This window comes from Saccoglossus kowalevskii, chromosome 20 (genome assembly GCF_978046115.1).
Source record: "Saccoglossus kowalevskii chromosome 20, keSacKowa6.1, whole genome shotgun sequence".
In the NCBI taxonomy this organism is placed as follows: domain Eukaryota; kingdom Metazoa; phylum Hemichordata; class Enteropneusta; family Harrimaniidae; genus Saccoglossus; species Saccoglossus kowalevskii.
Genome location: NC_140660.1, coordinates 11,976,879 through 11,999,213, shown reverse-complemented (window position 1 = coordinate 11,999,213; position 22,335 = coordinate 11,976,879). Strand labels below are relative to the sequence as shown.

The 22,335-nt window shown below is 39.7% G+C and overlaps 1 pseudogene; it reads left to right on the top strand.

The window, feature by feature from the left end:
• Positions 1-16,779, top strand: part of LOC100375707 (uncharacterized) — an 80,430-nt pseudogene extending 63,651 nt beyond the window's left edge.
• The last annotated feature ends 5,556 nt before the right edge of the window (positions 16,780-22,335 follow it).

The following is a 22,335-nucleotide window of genomic DNA, read 5'->3' as shown; positions in this document are numbered from 1 at the left end:
TGAGAATAAATGTAGTATAGAGCCGATGGCGGCATTATCAGTCTTCCCCTAGTCCGATATTATGGGAGCCTATTATTGTTATCTCACGATAAAATGTACTTTGAATGCAACACTGCCCGAAAAAGCTCAAAGTTATTTATGCCGCCATTTTAGCTCACAGATCATTATAAGTCACTTGCATCAACGTGGTTAGTTGAATACATCTATATATGTGTTTACTCCAAACATGGACGTTAGAGATATTTACTGATATCCAGGGAATGTTTATGCCATATTTCAGGCAAGCAGAGAAAATATCTATAAGCGGGTGGCTGATATATAAATATTAGTGTGATATTACACTATCACACAAGCATATCTACCACACAGGCATAGATATCAATGTAATATTCTAATATCAAACAAGCATATCTACCACACAGGCATAGATATCAGTGTAATATCACAATAACTCTCAGGCATAGATATCAGTGTGATATCCCAATACCACACAAGCATATCTACCACACAGGCATAGATATCAGTGTAATATCACAATAACTCTCAGGCATAGATATCAGTGTGATATCCCAATACCACACAAGCATATCTACCACACAGGCATGGATATCAGTGCAATATCCCAATATCACACAAGCACATCTACCACACAGCAATAGATATCAGTGTGATATCCCAATATCACACAAGCATATCTACCACACAGGCATAGATATCAGTGTAATATCACAATAACTCTCAGGCATAGATATCAGTGCAATATCCCAATATCACACAAGCACATCTACCACACAGCCATAGATATCAGTGTGATATCCCAATATCACACAAGCACATCTACCACACAGCCATAGATATCAGTGTAATATCACAATAACTCTCAGGCATAAATATCAGTGTGATATCCCAAAACCACACAAGCATATCTACCACACAGGCATAGATATCAGTGTAATATCCCAATATCACACCAGCATGTCTACCACACAGGCATAGATATCAGTGTGATATCACACTACCACACAAGCATATCTACCACACAGGCATAGATATCAGTGTAATATCCCAATATCACACAAGCATATCTACCACACAGGCATAGATATCAGTGTAATATCACAATAACTCTCAGGCATAGATATCAGTGTGATATCACACTACCACACAAGCATATCTACCACACTGGCATAGACATCAGTGTAATATCCAAATATCACACAAGCATATCTACCACACAGGCATAGATATCAGTGTAATATCACAATAACTCTCAGGCATAGATATCAGTGTGATATCCCAATGCCACACAAGCATATCTACCACACAGGCATAGATATCAGTGTGATATCACAATATCACACAAGCATATCTACCACACAGCCATAGATATCAGTGTGATATCCCAATATCACACAAGCATATCTACCACACAGGCATAGATATCAGTGTAATATCACAATAACTCTCAGGCATAGATATCAGTGTGATATCCCAATACCACACAAGCATATCTACCACACAGGCATGGATATCAGTGCAATATCCCAATATCACACAAGCACATCTACCACACAGCCATAGATATCAGTGTAATATCCCAATATCACACAAGCATATTTACCACACCAGCATAGATATCAGTGTGATATCACAATATCACACAAGCATATCTACCACACAGGCATAGATATCAGTGTGATATCACACTACCAAACAAGCATCTCTGCCACACATGCATAGATATCAGTGTGATACCACACTGCCACACAAGCATATCTACTACACAGGCATAGATATCAGTGTGATATCACACTACCACGCAAGCATATCTACCACACAGGCATAAATATCAGTGTGATATCACACTACCAAACAAGCATATCTACCACACAGGCATAGATATCAGTGTGATACCACACTACCACACAAGCATATCTACCACACAGGCATAGATATCAGTGTGATATCACACTACCACGCAAGCATATCTACCACACAGGCATAGATATCAGTGTGATATCACACTACCACACAAGCATATCTACCACACAGCATAGATATCAGTGTGATATCCCAATAATACACAAGTATATCTACCACACAGGCATCTCTACCACACGGGCATATATATCAGTGTGATATCACACTACCACACAAGCATATCTACCACACAAGCATTTCTACCACACAAGCATATATATCAGTGTGATATCACACTACCACACAAGCATATCTACCACACAAGCATTTCTACCACACAAGCATATATATCAGTGTGATATCACACTACCACACAAGCATATCTACCACACAAGCATCTCTACCACACAGGCATATATATCAGTGTCATATCACACTACCACACAAGCATCTCTACCACACAGGCATATATATCAGTGTGATATCACACTGCCACACAAGCATATCTACCACACTGGCATAGATATCAGTGTGATATCACACTACCACACAAGCATCTCTACCACACAGGCATAGATATCAGTGTGATATCACACTACCACACAAGCATATCTACCACACTGGCATACATATCAGTGTGATGTCACACTACCACACAAGCATATCTACCACACAGGCATAGATATCAGTGTGATATCACATTACCACACAAGCATATCTACCACACAGGCATAGATATCAGTGTGATATCACACTACCAAACAAGCATATCTACCACACAGGCATAGATATCAGTGTGATACCACACTACCACACAAGCATATCTACCACACAGGCATAGATATCAGTGTGATATCACACTACCACGCAAGCATATCTACCACACAGGCATAGATATCAGTGTGATATCACACTACCACACAAGCATATCTACCACACAGCATAGATAACAGTGTGATATCCAAATAACACACAAGCATATCTACCACACAAGCATCTCTACCACACAGGCATATATATCAGTGTCATATCACACTACCACACAAGCATATCTACCACACTGGCATAGATATCAGTGTGATATCACACTACCACACAAGCATCTCTACCACACAGGCATAGATATCAGTGTGATATCACACTACCACACAAGCATATCTACCACACTGGCATAGATATCAGTGTGATATCACACTACCACACAAGCATCTCTACCACACAGGCATAGATATCAGTGTGATATCACACTACCACACAAGCATATCTACCACACTGGCATACATATCAGTGTGATGTCACACTACCACACAAGCATATCTACCACACAGGCATAGATATCAGTGTGATATCACACTACCAAACAAGCATATCTACCACACAGGCATAGATATCAGTGTGATACCACACTACCACACAAGCATATCTACCACACAGGCATAGATATCAGTGTGATATCACACTACCACGCAAGCATATCTACCACACAGGCATAGATATCAGTGTGATATCACACTACCACACAAGCATATCTACCACACAGCATAGATATCAGTGTGATATCCCAATAACACACAAGCATATCTACCACACAAGCATCTCTACCACACAGGCATATATATCAGTGCGATATCACACTACCACACAAGCATATCTACCACACTGGCATAGATATCAGTGTGATATCACACTACCACACAAGCATCTCTACCACACAGGCATAGATATCAGTGTGATATCACACTACCACACAAGCATATCTACCACACTGGCATATATATCAGTGTGATATCACACTACCACACAAGCATATCTACCACACTGGCATAGATATCAGTGTGATGTCACACTACCACACAAGCATATCTACCACACAGGCATAGATATCAGTGTGATATCACATTACCACACAAGCATATCTACCACACAAGCATCTCTACCACACAGGCATAGATATCAGTGTGATATCACACTACCACACAAGCATATCTACCACACTGGCATAGATATCAGTGTGATGTCACACTACCACACAAGCATATCTACCACACAGGCATAGATATCAGTGTGATATCACATTACCACACAAGCATATCTACCACACAGGCATAGATATCAGTGTGATATCACACTACCACACAAGCATATCTACCACACAGCATAGATATCAGTGTGATATCCCAATAACACACAAGTATATCTACCACACAGGCATCTCTACCACACAGGCATATATATCAGTGTGATATCACACTACCACACAAGCATATCTACCACACAAGCATCTCTACCACACAAGCATATATATCAGTGTGATATCACACTACCACACAAGCATATCTACCACACAAGCATCTCTACCACACAGGCATATATATCAGTGTGATATCACACTACCACACAAGCATCTCTACCACACAGGCATATATATCAGTGTGATATCACACTACCACACAAGCATTTCTACCACACTGGCATAGATATCAGTGTGATATCACACTACCACACAAGTATCTCTACCACACAGGCATAGATATCAGTGTGATATCACACTACCACACAAGCATATCTACCACACTGGCATAGATATCAGTGTGATGTCACACTACCACACAAGCATATCTACCACACAGGCATAGATATCAGTGTGATATCACATTACCACACAAGCATATCTACCACACAGGCATAGATATCAGTGTGATATCACACTACCACACAAGCATATCTACCACACAGGCATAGATATCAGTGTGATATCACACTACCACGCAAGCATATCTACCACACAGGCATAGATATCAGTGTGATATCACACTACCACACAAGCATATCTACCACACAGCATAGATATCAGTGTGATATCCCAATAACACACAAGCATATCTACCACACAAGCATCTCTACCACACAGGCATATATATCAGTGTGATATCACACTACCACACAAGCATATCTACCACACTGGCATAGATATCAGTGTGATATCACACTACCACACAAGCATCTCTACCACACAGGCATAGATATCAGTGTGATATCACACTACCACACAAGCATATCTACCACACTGGCATATATATCAGTGTGATATCACACTACCACACAAGCATATCTACCACACTGGCATAGATATCAGTGTGATGTCACACTACCACACAAGCATATCTACCACACAGGCATAGATATCAGTGTAATATCACAATAACTCTCAGGCATAGATATCAGTGTGATATCCCAATACCACACAAGCATATCTACCACACAGGCATGGATATCAGTGCAATATCCCAATATCACACAAGCACATCTACCACACAGGCATCTCTACCACACAGGCATATATATCAGTGTGATATCACACTACCACACAAGCATATCTACCACACAAGCATCTCTACCACACAAGCATATATATCAGTGTGATATCACACTACCACACAAGCATATCTACCACACAAGCATCTCTACCACACAGGCATATATATCAGTGTGATATCACACTACCACACAAGCATCTCTACCACACAGGCATATATATCAGTGTGATATCACACTACCACACAAGCATTTCTACCACACTGGCATAGATATCAGTGTGATATCACACTACCACACAAGTATCTCTACCACACTGGCATAGATATCAGTGTGATATCACACTACCACACAAGCATATCTACCACACTGGCATAGATATCAGTGTGATGTCACACTACCACACAAGCATATCTACCACACAGGCATAGATATCAGTGTGATATCACATTACCACACAAGCATATCTACCACACAGGCATAGATATCAGTGTGATACCACACTACCACACAAGCATATCTACCACACAGGCATAGATATCAGTGTGATATCACATTACCACACAAGCATATCTACCACATTGGCATAGATATCAGTGTGATGTCACACTACCACACAAGCATATCTACCACAAAGGCATAGATATCAGTGTGATATCACACTACCACACAAGCATATCTACCACACAAGCATATCTACCACACTGGCATATATATCAGTGTGATATCACACTACCACACAAGCATATCTACCACACAGGCATAGATATCAGTGTGATATCACACTACCACACAAGCATATCTACCACACAGGCATAGATATCAGTGTGATATCACACTACCACACAAGCATATCTACCACACAGGCATAGATATCAGTGTGATATCACACTACCACACAAGCATATCTACCACACTGGCATAGATATCAGTGTGATATCACACTACCACACAATCATATCTACCGCACAGCCATAGATATCAGTGTGTATCACGATATCACGATATCACGATATCACACAGTCATAGAGGTACGCTTCTTTTACACATTGTTATTAAACACATCAATGCCATAATGCAATGCGACAATGACGCCATTGTAAAAGTGCAATATCCCCAAATCACACAAGCATATCTACCACACAGGCATAGATATCAGTGTGATATCCCAATATCACAATATCCCAAAATCACACAAGCATGTCTACCACACAGGCATAGATATCAGTGTGATATCCCAATATCACAATATCCCCAAATCACACAAGCATATCTACCACACAGGCATAGATATCAGTGTGATATCACGATATCACGATATCACACAGTCATAGAGGTACGCTTCTTTTACACATTGTTATTAAACACATCAATGCCATAATGCAATGCGACAATGACGCCATTGTAAAAGTGCACCTTTTCCCCTAACGACGGTTGCACAACCAAACACATATACGCCATTTTGTTGACGTCACAGAAGTGTCCCATCACGAGAGGGCGGGATTTATAGAAATGGTGAATTTCCAGCCTGATTTGAAGTACTATGTTCACACTGCAAAATAATTACACCGCTATAACTACGACGGACAATAAGAAACTTTAGAATTACAAAAAAGCGGCCTAATGTCCGCACGATAATGCAAGTGAGCTCCCAGATAGTAGTCATAACTTCTTAGTTCTAACAATTAACCTGATTCGAAAATCGCCACCGTGTTCTCGTTGAGAGCGAGAGAGCAACGTGACGTGCACGTGACCACCCCTATAAAAAATCTCTGTCGTCAACTATAAAGCGAATGGGTTGTCACCTGCGCACTCAGCGAGATCTCGGTGGCTTACTCGATTTACTGAGAACACATTTGAAGAGTTACCGATTTGACACACATGTAAAGCAAAAGAAAAACATGTTACGTTTCGTGTCTCAATTTCTTGGGTATATACGATAATTCTGGAAAAAAAATGCGAAAGAGAATTCTATGGTGATCAGTGATCGGTATAGCTTACATAAATCTAAAGGCAAGTCGGTTGTATTTTGTCGACATTTTAAAGTTATATATTTACTTATTATAATTAAATCTGATGTTATTTCAATAAGTAAAATGTCCTTATTATTGATTATTTATAATCAGAGTTTTCGTGATTGGAAATAGGTTTCATGGACAGTTAATAAACTTATTTCATGATCATTTACATTTGGATGTAGGAGTCATATGTATAGATTCTATATTTCATTAACGAAGGATCATCTGCAAATCAAATTAACTGCTATTGTACGCATATGCTTCAATACATTTAATTTCCTCCTCTTCGATTCACAGTCGCCAAACACGGCATGAACATGAAACGAACGCCTCGGGAGTTCCCCCGGGAGGAATGTATTTATTGCAATCATCCACCAACACACACATAATCGGCTGATTAGATTTCCTTATCTATATTCAATAATTAATTGGTGCCTGCAGATGCGTGTTACAGCTGAAGTTTAAAATTCGTTTAAACATTCGTGACACAGTGAAATCGTACAATTGCTACCTGACAAGATGTACACGGTGCGGAAATTAAAGGATCCTCTAGAAATGTGATTACACGCAAATGTCCAATTTTCCGTTAGTGTAAGGAATCGCCAAACGTTTCACACGAGGCAATTAGGCAACGTATTAAACAACTCGTCTTGTTTGTACAGTGGCGCCGGCACGGGGTGGGGGTCTCCTCGAAAAAAAAATCAAGCTGAAACCCTTTGTGTCAGCAATATTTGCCCTTCAAATTGCAGGAAATAGCGTTTCAGATGGGTCTAGATTTCAAAATTCTCAAAGGGGGAGCATGCCCCTTCGGCGCAAGGTTGGTGAGCAGATCCCCCCTCCCCCATGCAAGATTTCGTGTCGCCGCCTCTGTTATAAGCTTTGTTTACGTCGCCAAGATGGGCCAGGCAACGTCACACATCGCCCGATAATGCTGGTATTTACAATTATAACTACACTCTAAATTGGGCGACCCCCCTATGCAAATAAAACTGCATTAAATTGCATAGAACGATTCACATGACCAAGAGCAGTTTAACAGACAACTACAGCATGCTGTCCCATTCTGTTCATTTCTTGTATAAAAGTACGCACTACGCATGCTCACCTAATTGCCTGTCACATGATATATTTGTTTATTTTGTAGGATCAGCAGAAAAAGTCTACAATTTATTATTTTGTTCAATTGGTCCGGAAACAAATCAAGACAATAGTTATCTTACATTTCTATCAACTAGTGGTCTGATGTTTGGTATTATAAACATTGTCGGTGAGTCGTGCTACTAACCTCTAACAACTAATCACACTGTACACCATTTGTGCGTTTCCGACGCGCGTGGTACTTTTTTTCGATTACGTCAGGAAACTATCAGGCTCGTTCGCAGTTAGTTTATTTTACGACGCGTTTATGATCACTGTTTCGTTCACCGAGCACCAAGGGAATGCAACAGAATGTTACGCGACATGAAAGACGCCGGGAAGCGTGAAAAGATACAGATTTGAAAGCGGAGAAGTCGTTCAATTCCCGCGCGTGCGCAGGTGACGACCCTCCCGCATTATAGATCAGATGTACCACATACTAGTACAAATAATATTTCAATAACAACTAAAACGGCTGCAACTTGATTATCTGAGAAGAGTTATAGACAGCCGTACTGTAACGTGATCTCCTCAAAATGCCCAACGTAGATGAAACCTCGTGAGCTGGCATTTTGAATCGCTTATTTTCTGGGCCAAAAAGCACCTGAAATGTTTTATATTTTACCTTAAAATGAATATGATATTCCTTCGTCACAAATGGCTTTCATTAATAAGAATATATATGTGCGCTTCGAGCTATTTTTGTGAATTGCGGGTAGATTTAAAGCAGGGGAGTCATAACCTACGCATGCGTCAGATGGCCATAGCGTGTCATTGTTTACAAACAAGCGTCTACCCATGTGCCTTTGCGTTTTAAGCGTATGTTGTTATCGTCGCTTGGGACTCAATTGCCGCGCGTGCACAGGTGACGACCTTCTCGCTTTGACGTGGTTGAATACTCTTGACTGTAAAAAAAAATTGTAAAATTAACACTACAATTCGACATGGGCGCCAATCATGATAAACCTCGAAGGAAATACGTACCATCATGTCATCCGCTTCTAAATTTATAAATACAAATGTGGGTGTTTTTCTGTTGTTGACAAAATTTAGTTGAAAGCTCTTTCAATTGGGGGTAACCTTGCCGAAAATTAGATCAGAAAATTACGCACGGTTTTTATTGGTCGAAATTTAACGTTTTGTAACTTGTGTCGTTCACTACACTACAATAAATCCCGTCATGCATTGCTGTTCGAGTTCCGCTGGGGGCGCGCTAAACAAAACAAACCTGGAAAAGACGCTATGTTCGCTCGAACGTAGTGATAAAATATCTCTTATAAATTTCGATATGAAGGGAGCTAATGGCTATACAGGAAACAACTGAAGAGTCAGATGTGCATCTCAGAAAAATCCTCAGGTAGCTTTATAGATTTTCTAATACAGTCTGCCGTCGACCTTGTTCTCAAAGACGGAGCTACGTCACGATCCCCCAAACGTTGCCCGGACCAATCACAAACAAAAATAGACAAGGAATTTTCACATTAACACAAGCCTCTGCCCCCTCCACGCTAACCACCTTTCCCCTACTGACTTCCTGTTTAGGTCCGTCTTTGATTAGTTTACTTGATTAGCTTACTTGACAGCCCGAGACGCTGACAACCCCAATCGGTGATATTCGGCTATTATCGGGGAACTTCTAATTCGGATATAGTGCGAATGCCGCTGTGATTGTTCGAGTACGCGTACCACGTGATTTGTCAAAAGGCTTCAAACCAAACATTACCAACAATACAACTTTAAAGGGCGGTGGTCATCGCGCTGCGCATGTGCGACATTTGTGTTGATGGACGCTCTTCTAATGGAAATCACAAGTGTGACGTTTGACCTGGGCGCGACTTGCACTAATTACCGCCGGTGACTCCTTCAATACCGTCCAATCACCTTAAAATAATCTAATTAAAGCTTGGCATGGTATCAGTTTGTACTCGTTGATCTGTGCAACAGTCAAAGTCACCACCTTTGTTTATATAAGACCCATATATCTCACGCATGCTTGGCGCGATGACTACCGCCCTTTAAATACACCCATAAGTTTGAAGGCCGTTTTTACTTGTAGTGACGATAAAACACAATATCCACAAAGGTACATAGGGGATTCTATGTGGTCTTAAAGCGGGCAAACAACATACAAACAAACAAAATCCACAAATGTAGAAGAATGCAATTTACAGTTTTTTTATATCACTTTTCATTTCCATCATATTCAAGTATGTAGTAAGTAGTCCGCCATCTTGATTCTCCAGCAAAGCATTGTGGGTAAATTTTGATCCCATATCTACTGTAGTTGTGAAAAATTGAGAAAATGATTTCATCTATAACTTCGAAAAGTGGGACCACAAATTGAGAGAAAAATCAGAACATGGTAGCAATGTTAGCCTTGACTTTGACTTTATAACATGAATCCACTAATCAGATGGCCTTACTGTATTCTTATATATACTTTGCAGCAATCACAACTTTTCTTATTGGGCAACAGTCTCTGCTTATCATAGTCATCCACAATGTTCTATTTGTTGATCTTTTTTTTTGCGTGACTGGCCAATTTCAACACAATGAAAAATGGTTGGTAAAGTTGCTTCTGCTAAGCATAAAACGGTTCTATATCAAGTTTGCTCAAATGCCATTTCGGGGAACAAGACGTTATACGTTATACTTACGTCACACAAACGGTACTTTCTATGAATACCGCAAGATTTTAACATAGATGACCTGGGCGCATGAGACATGATATAATATCAACAGTAATGATTAGTTTTCTTTCTTTGCAGGTAATTTTGGGACAGTCTTCGTAGACCAGTCTTATTGGCAGAGCAGCGTCGCCGCCAAGCCAAGGGAAGGCGTTTGGGGTTTCATCACTGGAGGACTGACGTGGTTTGCCGTGCCGTTCACTTTTGCCACCACGATGGGGTTAGCCTATGTGGCATTGAGCACAGCACATGGGGTGCAGCTTTTAAGCGATAGTGAAATAAGCGAAGGTGCGAAGAGCTGTAGTCGTAGAGATACAAGGAATCGACCATTTGAAGTTATGGGGGTGGCTGGAAGAGTGTGACCAGTGCAATTTTTCTTTGCGGTGGCTTATCAGTACATTTTCATTTTTCATAAATGTGCCAATATCTTGCATGTAATTTTTCTCCCGGTGTATAGTTAGCAATTTCCCTTTCAAAACATCCTTTGGTTAACCCCCATAATTTCGAATGGTCGACTCCCAATGTATAATATTGCTCCACTGTGTGTGTGTAAGCTGAGCACTGATTCGAACAATCCGTAGCAACATTGCAAACACCAATTTCAACAACTGTTAGCGTAATAGTTCAATTTCGACAGTTCATGTCTTCTTGAACAACTGGTCAAGTTGTTCTATAAGAGCCGACAGTGCAAGCGCCATCTTGAACAATTGTTAGATCTACGCAGCTGTTAGACCCATAGCAACCGACAGTGCAAACGCCGCCATTTTGAACAACTGTGCAACATACAGCCGTTACCTTATAGAACGGTTATCATTATATCAAGCAGCAGTCACCCTAGCAACAGCAAATCTTTGCAATCAAATACTGTTTACACGTTTACGACAAGTAGAAATATAATAACTTATTTTCTTCAGGATTGGTTCCCCCAGTTGTAGCACAAGAGCTGATGGGAAAGGCCGGCGCCGTGCTGATGGTGTTGATGATTTTGATGGCTGTGACGTCAACGGGGTCGGCAGAGGTCATAGCTGTGACCTCCATTTTAGTTTACGACATGTACCAGATCCATTGGAAACCGTACCGTTTGGTGGTAGACAGCAATGGCTGTCTTCTTTGCGGCAAGCAGCGAGGTCGCATGGCGAGTAAGCGAGACCAGTGTAAATGTTACAGTATGGCGTACTGTACGCACTGTGCAAATGACGACAGGTAAAATATGCAAATGGAAGGTGCTCGTCGCGCCACGCATGCGCGAGATATGGGTCTCATATGAACAAAGATGGCGACTTTGACTGTTGCGCAGACCAAAGAGTACAAACTGAGACGTTACCTAGCTTTAACTAGGTAATTTCTTTGCTGATTAAAAGGTATCGAAGGAGCCATGCATCGTCCACAATTAGTGTACGTCGCACACAGATCAAAACTCGTACTCGATAGAAGAGGATAGAAGAGAATAGAAGAGGGCATTGGATGATGGAAAAAGCGTTTATCAACACAAACGTCGTACATGCGTGGCGCGACGACCACCGTCCTTTAAATATTTCATTCAACATCAGTCGCATGAGGAAAGCCTTGAAATGAAGTATTTAGCTGCATCATATAAATCATCTGGACATTCATCATAAAATAAATAATGTAAAAAATTGCACCTTGTGACCCTCTTGTTCTTGCCTGAACAAGATGTCCGCCAGTTCCAACGCGAAGGAACAAAATACCAAGCCAGAACAGTGCTGGGAGTGAGCACGTACATTGATCGTAATTCAAATGTAAATTCTGTGCTTTACCGTTAGCTGAGTCAAATACTAAGTCCGTAATTTGGGGTTTGTTACAAATTGTTGAATCGTTTTACGTTATTATCGATTTCAACATAGACTCTATGATTTCAATCGAAATTGCATCTGCTGAAAGTTACTTGTATCTCATTACATTGTCATATAAATTAATATCACAGAAAATCGATATCAAATTTCATACTTCTCAAAACTCCGATTAAGTACTTCACAATATGAATTACCTCACAAAAGTATTCTTCTGCATAATCGATTGTCATGTATACATATTACCTATTCCAGTAACTTGCCGGTATCTTCCTAGAAAAAAGACCCAACTCGCGTCTCCGATTACCATCGAGGTTGGCCCAAGTCTGTGCACATCCACAGATAACTATATCAGGTTATTACTGTCTGAGTGCATATACTGTATCTGTGAGCAGTTTCCTTGTAATAACCTTATTATTATACATCTTTTCTTCCTAAGAATACATCATGGAAATGCCGAAATTCAAAACGTTTAGCACAGATTTAGCGAACTTCTTTGTGTGGAGTCCTGTCAAACCCTGGGGCAGCCATGTTTGTTTTTATTATGAGAAGACGCTTACGTGCGTAATCGTTCCATATTTGGAATTCGCGTTTCTTAATATGGTAGCATGAAAATACCCAGTGCAATGCCACAAAATTTGTATTGAAACTCATATTTTTTAATGTCCCTATAATTTGAAATAAATTCTAATAAACGCATAATAGCCATCGTGTCCAATGTAACCATGGGTCTTTCGCTTTCAGCGAGATTTCATCGCGCCTGTGAACACTCACGTTGAACATTCTCCGTGTATACGTTGCTGTATCCTCGTAATAGGATTTGGCTGTTAATATTTTTTAACTGATATCTTGTTCATTTATTCGGCAATCTACATAGTAACCGAAAGGAATCCAAGCGCGCCGTGGCGCCTGAGTACCGCTGCAGTATGCACGGACCCTATAGAACGTACCTGCACGTGCTGATTGGAAAAAAGAATTGGTGTATATTCTGGGTGTCAATCCTCATCGTGCCACTGACCCTGATTCTGAAGATTTCCCAGGTGAGTTGTCAACTGTGTGCTCATTCATTTGTTCGTGATTACCTCGAGGGCCGGTCGTCGTCGCTCCACGCGGTGTTCGATATGGTCCCATTCGACGTATTCTCGGGGGGGGGCGGAGCTACATCACAGAACGTTCTACGTTGCTAAGACGCGCACCACTGTACATACTATATATGGGGTCTGAGGAACGACGAGCCGGTGAAAACAGCCAAAGCCGAGAAAACGGTTCAACTTTGAATTAATCTTGAGCAACCAAATTTATATATGTTGCACGCATGCACCTAGTGTAATTTTTTACACTATTCAGGGGAGTCTCAACAACTGTCTCAAAATATCGCTTCCTGCGAGTTTTCGGCCTTTGTTTTCATCGTTATGGTTGCCAGGTGATGAAAATACCCGGATGTCCGCTCCCGAGAATAGTGCGTCACGCTTGTTTACGTTTTGCGTGCGTGCGCGGCCCGTAGTGATTAGTTTAACCGGTCGTTCGCCCCGCAGATAAACTAATGGCCTTGTTCGCTGCTCTTGTTATTAACCGCATCTGTATGTGTCAACTTATGTGCAACAATCAAGTTGTCAACAGCAGGTCGTGAGCAGACATTATCAGACATTTGCAGGGTGGATGTAAAATTGTAAATACATGACGTCTGTCACACCCAACGTAATATTACCGTAATTGGTATAGTATAGGTGTGATGGTTCAAATACCAAAATGGCAACAGTAACATAAAGACTTCCCTGGCGGCGATTATAACATACGAACACGGAGCCAACAGATGAGGTTTCAATTGGTACTGGTATTATTATACTCTGCAAACATCAAGTACAATAACTCGGTAAAACTCCAAACCTCCAATAACTAGATACTTAAACTCCAACACAATTCAACGAGATCTCCGATCTGAACTCAGTGCTGAACAACTCCCCTATATATACCCACACTGTCTATAAATAGACCATTACACCAGCATACATAATGAGTCTGGAACTTACTGCCAATTTCTAGAATGTTCCATTACCTTCTACTGCCTCCTACAGTGTTCTATTACCTATTCAACCAGTTTCTAAACAAAATCTAGAACATTCTCAGTCACACGGAAGTGGTAAACAAGTCGTATGCGACAACGTCACAGCGCATAGTGTTTGTTACGTTCATTAGTAATGTGTATTACTCCGCAGGTCAGTCTCGGATGGGTGTATTTGTTCATGGGAGTTGTGATCGGGTCCAGTGTAGTGCCTATATCTCTGAGTATATTTTGGACGAGACTGACTGGAACAGCGATGGTCGTAGGCACGGTTGGTGGAATGGCTTTGGGCGTGACGTCATGGTTAGCTGTTGCGTCGACGTACGAAGGTGGTTTACATCATAATGTATTCTTAGTTAATACAGGTAAGTCACGTGTCTAATTGACGTCATAGACTGAGTCTGCGCGTATTGATATTTCTAAAGTACTGTAGAAGAGTTCTTTTTAGCTAGCATGGTATTTTAGTTAATTTAGCTGATCTGTAATTTTGCTAATTCAAGATGTCTCTAATTTAAAATAAATTATATTCCCACACTGAGAGTGTTGGCATTTTAGCTAAATTGAGATTATATGGTAATTTAGTTAATTTAGCTAATCTGTAATTTCGTTAATTCAAGATGTCATTAATTTAAAATAAAGTATATTCTCACAATGAGATTGTTGGCACTTTAGCTGAATTAAGATTCGGTTATTTCCAGCACGCTAAAATGGCACTATCTTCTCGCGGCAGGATAGCAATATATTTATGTGAGTTTTCTCATTTCATCGAGTTAAATTTGATATTATCAGGCAAGGAGCTGAGCATGCTGGTTGGGAATGTCGTTGCCATAGTTTCTGGTGCTATACTGACCGTCATTGTGACGTTTGCAACAAACAGAAATATTACTGATTTCCAACAAGAAGAAACGTGGGAGAAGACGCGTGACATTGACAATCCTCTCGTACCCTGGACTGAGCTATACGTGAGGTGAGTGTCGTAGGTGGCGCTGTGCGTTTTCCGGAACGTGACATGCTGTTGTTTTTAAAATACGCATGCTTCAGCGTTCTACAGTCTGATAGAAACCAGAAGCGGGTAAACACGCCGGCCAAGGTAGCTGATGCCGGCACATACGATCAGCTACCAATCATACTAGTAACTCGGGTTACTTATCGCTTTCTATTAAGGTGCGTTCTAATTGGCTTTAAACCAACTTTCTTCTTTTTGGGCTTTCAGAGAGTTGCGTATTCATAATGTGAAAATGTTGTACAACCGGCCCGAATTGAAGACGATGGAGGCCAAATTCAAGACAGCGAAACGTCTCACCACTGCCTCTGCAGTTATTTTAACATTTATTCTAATTATAATATGGCCGGCCGCAATGATTGGTGTACACGTCATGACCGGAACCGGATTTAACCACTGGGTAAACTTGTCTCAGGCCTGGGCATGGATGGCCGCCATTTTTATTATCACAGTTCCCGTCATGAACGAGATTTACTGTGTTACAAAGCAGCTAGGGGAAAACCGACAAAAGCGCGTCGTGCATATTCGAGGTGACACACAGGTTCTTTCAGTCGCACCGAGTGCTATGAGTACAACAACAAGAAACGATGTTGAACTAGCCAATCATAATCAAAAACTAGCCGAGTCCCCGCTCGGCGCAGATGTCCACACAAGTCCTTGCAAAGACATCGACGATCTAATCCGGCTTAGTTCGAACGAAAACACAATAGCTGAGCGAGTGCCAGAGGAGACAATCTTTATTGGTAGAGGATCGACGAAGCGAGAGGCGCTCGTGGCAGGATGTGAAAGCAGTGTCAGTGAAATTGACCAACCGGTGTTCAGTTAACAATGTCCAATATGGTACAACAATTGTGATTGGCTATTGGATTGTCTACGTGAGACTCTCAGGGATTTAAAACATTTTATACTAAGCATGTGGAATTCGTGGAGTGAGTTTTAGATAGATTTACTACAACGCTTCTATGAGAAAGAAATTAGGTATTGCGATGAGGCCAGGTAAAGGGGTTTCTGTTTGAGCTACCTTTGACCTTTCGCACATCAATTACATTATGCCAATGTGTATTTCTGTCATGGTATACCCGAGATTTGAAAGGTTAACTTTTACACACACACACACACACACACAAAGTTGTTTCCCGGTAGAAAAATGCCTAGTAACCGGTGGATACTTATCCAGTTAAAGGCATTTTTGTTAAAAAAAAAAACACTACATAGAGATGACTAAATGTTAAGGAAAATGTTTTAGACACAGTCGGATAAGCAAAGTGACACTGCACAAGGCTGGTGTCACATAAAACTAAGAGCCGACTCGGAGTAGTCACAATTTCGTCGGAGACGTACAACAATTTGCGCACAATGCATGACCCTAAAAAGGTCACACATCCTGGTACTGTCTCAGTGAATTCATATGATAATTGCATAATTGTGAAGATTTGTCATGATATATTTGTAACCATTCAATGTGTGCTTCATGGGAAGGTTTGGCAAATACCTGTCTGCCTTAAACAAGTATGCCTGCAATCACTTCTCGCCAAATTTTGTATTTAAACGATTCGATTTTTATTTGCGCATTAATTAAACACTCGTGTACTTACTTAAAGGAGACATCAATCCAAACAACACAATGACCTCTAAAGAAAAAAACTCTTCAGTATTATGTAGTCAGCCATCTTGATTTTCAAGCAAAGGATTATGAGTATGACATCATAGAATCTGTTGTCAGAAATTGAGAAAATTAGTTCATCTATAACTTCAAAAGTTGCACTTCAAATTGGCTGAAAGTTTAGAAATCGGTAGCATACATGTCAGTGCCATCCATGTTTATAAAATAGTTGTCACGGAAACAGAACTGAAAATATTTATTTTTATGTTTTTCTACCAAATGCTCAAATTTCCTTATGTACAATGTACCAATGTGAGTAGGTTATATAGGTGATATATTACATGTTGACCACAAAAAGGGGACACAAAAGTGTCATTCTATATTTCATGACTAAAATATCGATTTTTATTTTTTTAACGTTTTTAGCAATATCTTCACTTTATGTGTATTTGTAATATTCTAATTTCTATTACTATAATGATATATATGAATAATATACACAACGAAAATTTGAACTAATTCGCATCAGTATTTCTCATGTTATAAATGAAATAATTTTCTCAATTTCTGGCAACAGATTCTATGATGTCATACTTTACCCATAATCATTTGCTTGAGAATCAAGATGACTGACTACATAATACTGATATAAAGTTGAATATCTAAAGAATGAAAAGTGATATAAAAATACTTTAAATTGCATTCACCTACATTTGTGGAGCTTTTTCTTTAGGGGTCATTAGGTTGTTTGGATTGATGTTTCCTTTAAGTTTTCTAAAATAGTGCTATATGCGCCAGTAAATAATCATCGTAATTTAGTTCACGTTTTGGAGAATTTTAAAACTTTAACCTGTATTGTATTTTCTTTTGATATATTGTAAAAGACAGTAACAGAAACGACTTTTTATAATGTTAAAATGTGTTCTTTGAACAGTTGAAAAAATGGCCATAACTTTTTTAAAAATACACGGGTGGATCGTACATGTTTCTTGAAAATACCTGATAACTCCCTTTACTGTCATATGCGAATTTAAAAATATACTAGGAGCAAATGGCCGCCGATATGACGAGAAGACAGCGATACTTGTTGTTTGCCCCAACAAAGAGTGTTCCATACCCCCCCCCCGTCACAGCGTCCACTGGTCCAAATACCATGGTTACATGGATCAGTAAAACAGAGGACGCAATGACAGGGAAGAGAATGAAAAATTATTTTTGAGTCTCGCGGCACTCTCGCTGTTAACGAGATCTAGGCGGCCATTTGTAATACAGGTCTACAAGATGTGTACGTGTCCCAAATAATATATAATAATTTTACAGATTAATACAAATTATATTATCACGAACTTACTGTGTCTTGTGTCGTACACATACTTTTCCTACATTATAAACAAAATGATGCGTATTTTTAAAAAAAAAAACGAACAGTAAAAAAAAATAACGAGACCCACTTTTCTTGCAATTCATTTTGTTACCCCATTATTTATGGATTTCATGGGGAGCGGTATATATTTACGGATGAATGTGATTCTTATTAGATTCGAATAACGTAGTCATGTAGTCTCAGCACTTTGAAGTACAGGTAATTCCACGGTGCAGTGGAGTGAGGGTGTACCCCGTATCAACTCCCACTGTGTTGGCTACTGGCTACACTGGCTGCCTAAATTTATTTTAAAGTAGTAGGCAGGGTCAATATACTTCTCACGTAAACTACTAAATCTTTTGCTTCCAATCTCTATTGACACTGCCTAATCGTCTCGTGTCTCTCATTAATTTCGGAATCGCCAGCTGTGATCGTCAGTGTCTCGAAATCGCGGTGGAGGAGAACTGCACGTCTATAACAAATGCCGATTTCGCGATTGTTTCGAGTTCTATATATAATAACGATTTAAGGATGCAGTAGAGGTGTTTTTTCTTTGAAAATATAATTTTTTTCTCCACATTTTTTATAAGAATATATAAAGCATGCATTCAACTAGAAAAAAACAATTGTAGCGATGGTTTAAAAGGGTAATTCATTTTGAGTAAATCTGAGATACAGTGTATTTTATGTGTTTTTTTTGTGTGATTTGTTACGTATAAGAAAACATCGGTATTTGGGTTTAGTCTCGTTAGTTGATCTCGACTCCCAGCTGCTCCACGACGGTGATTTTTGGCATAGGTATTCTCTGATAGCTGCTAATGATATCTGGCAAATACAGTTTGTCTGCTACTTTGACTTTAGAAAATACGACAAAACTCCCTTCTTTGTGAACTCTAACTCGGGGTATCATATTTTAAAGCAACGTTGACGATGTTTTTTAAAAAGTGTTATGTGGTCAAAATCTATGTCACGCAACAGTAGACGAACTGGGAAATTGAATTCAAACATCATTTATTTGGTCTCATTTCCGTTTCTTCAAATAACACCTATTTGCACAATGGCCACGTGATTACATGGTTCTAGTTTTTTTTTTTTTTTTTGAAATATTTGTTTCATAATATTTGAAAAATAAGCTTTCTAAAAATATTTAATTTGATGGAAATGTGCTTTGCAATTACAACAGCAATAACCTCTACTACATCCTTAAAGTGACATTTCACAAGCTGTATTCTTATTGTATGGACACAATATTATGACAAAAGTATGAATTTAGAATATGGCCGCCAAGATCTCGTTGCGAGCGAGAGAGCCGCGAGACTTTTCACCGCACAAATAGTGTGCCCGTCACCGCGTACACTGTTACCCTGGCCTATGTAACGGTGGAATTTAAAACAGTAGACATGTTGATGTGAGAGAGTGGAACTATATTTGAGAGGTCAAAGAAATCCGAATATCCTTTATCCAAACATTATTTTCGCAATTATCATTGAGAGCTCTTAAATATAAATTGATTTAGTCGAACTTGACAGCCATTTTCGAAGACGATCTGCAACTTATGCTCATTCTAACCACTTGTTTCCAATACAAAAAAACTAATCGTTCGTCATACGCCCTCTAAAGATCTATCTGAGAAATAGGCGCCACGCCCGTTCATCAAGCGGAAACATCTCTTGTAGCGCCCTTAATCCGGAAATCATGAAACATGCCAGTTGTTTTACTCTCAAACGAGATATTGGAAAAACTACATCTTGATATAAACATTTTACTAACATGATCCATGAGTGTAAACTTCCATAATACAGAATCATATATATGTTCTCACAAGATGTAAAAATACCGACTTTTGTGATTGTACTCTTTTTGCTGATTTCGTCAAAATATGCTCGCGCTCACACATACGTAGGCGGTTTGCATGCGCATGTGACAGTTAAGCTTATCCTGTTTCTTATGGGTTTTTTCGAATATCTCATTTCTTTTCAAGATTCAAGACATCTTGCATCGGACATTTTCTCAACTTGTTTGCATCTGACTTTTAATTTACATCACTGCGACAGAAAGTGTGCCGTTTTTTTTCTATCAGTATTACAAATCACCATAGCAACTCATTGATGACGAAAATGTGTTTCGTTATAATAAATGGGCTATATAGATTTTCAAATTAATCGGGTTTAATTTAACTGTAATCCTATATAGGGCGCAAATTTATATTTTGTAATTCGCAAATTGTGGTTTCTCTTTATGGTTGCCCAATGCCATTATCGTCGCAGGTGAAATTCCAATTAAGCCAGTATTTTTTACTTCTACAACGGATTAGCATGTTACACCTTATCTGGCGGTCACTTGCCGTTACAGTACCATCTCATCCATGGCAAAGTTCAGAACCAATCACTGAACTTGCTCAGTTTTATCTGAACCTCCAAGGTCAATGACATATTCATATGTATCCCTAATTTCAGAATTCGTATTTTACTTTTACCCATAGCTCTCACGAGATAATCTTTTGGAATCTCACAGTTTTTCCATGCAGCAGCTGAAATTGAGAGAATCACAACCTAGCTTTTCTGTATGCAAACAAACAATCAAAAGGGCTTTGTAACTGCCCCAGTCTTTAGGTCTCTCGCTACACGTATGTGACAGATATGCACGCCATAAAGCCGTTTAAGGGACAAAAACTCTGGTAACATCCTGCACAACATCGTCAACAAACTGATGTCCTTGGTGAGTCATCATCATCTGTTCAGGTATACCAATGTGACTATAAATATATTCCACTATCACCTCAGTGACCCTGGCATAATCAACCACTGTAAGTATGTGCCATTAGCTCTTGGTAGTGATTGGATGGATTGCCACACCGTGTCCATTTCAAACTCAAAGTAGCTGCTGAGATAACAACTAATGAGAGTGTAAACAACATCAAATAAATAGCATGGTAAATACTATGTCAAAAAAAAAACTTGCACGTGTGTGATCAATGAAATGCATTGGGATTCCCTAACTCAATCGTTGTATACAGCCCACCGGCAGAAATCACATGACCAACGTGTAACGCCATCATGCATCGCCAGCCATTTTTTTTGTCTTGTTTACTGTGCGCCTCCTAGCCTAATTTTATATGGAAGGAACTAAAATTAATTAATGACACGCTCAAATTCGAAATAGGTAAACTCTTTTAAAGCGGGGTGGGGTCGTTATCTGCACATGAGTCAGATGACCATAGCGTATCATTGTTTACAAACAAGCGTCTACCCGTGAGCCTTTGCTTTTTTAGTGTGTGTTGTTATCTTCGCTTGGGACTCAATTCCCGCACGTGCGCAGGTGACGACACCCCCGCTTTAATGTAAAAACTAATTATGTGTCTTACGTTTTAACAACTGCATACCTTAAAACCAATTCAAGCTCAGTTTCTTTCTTAG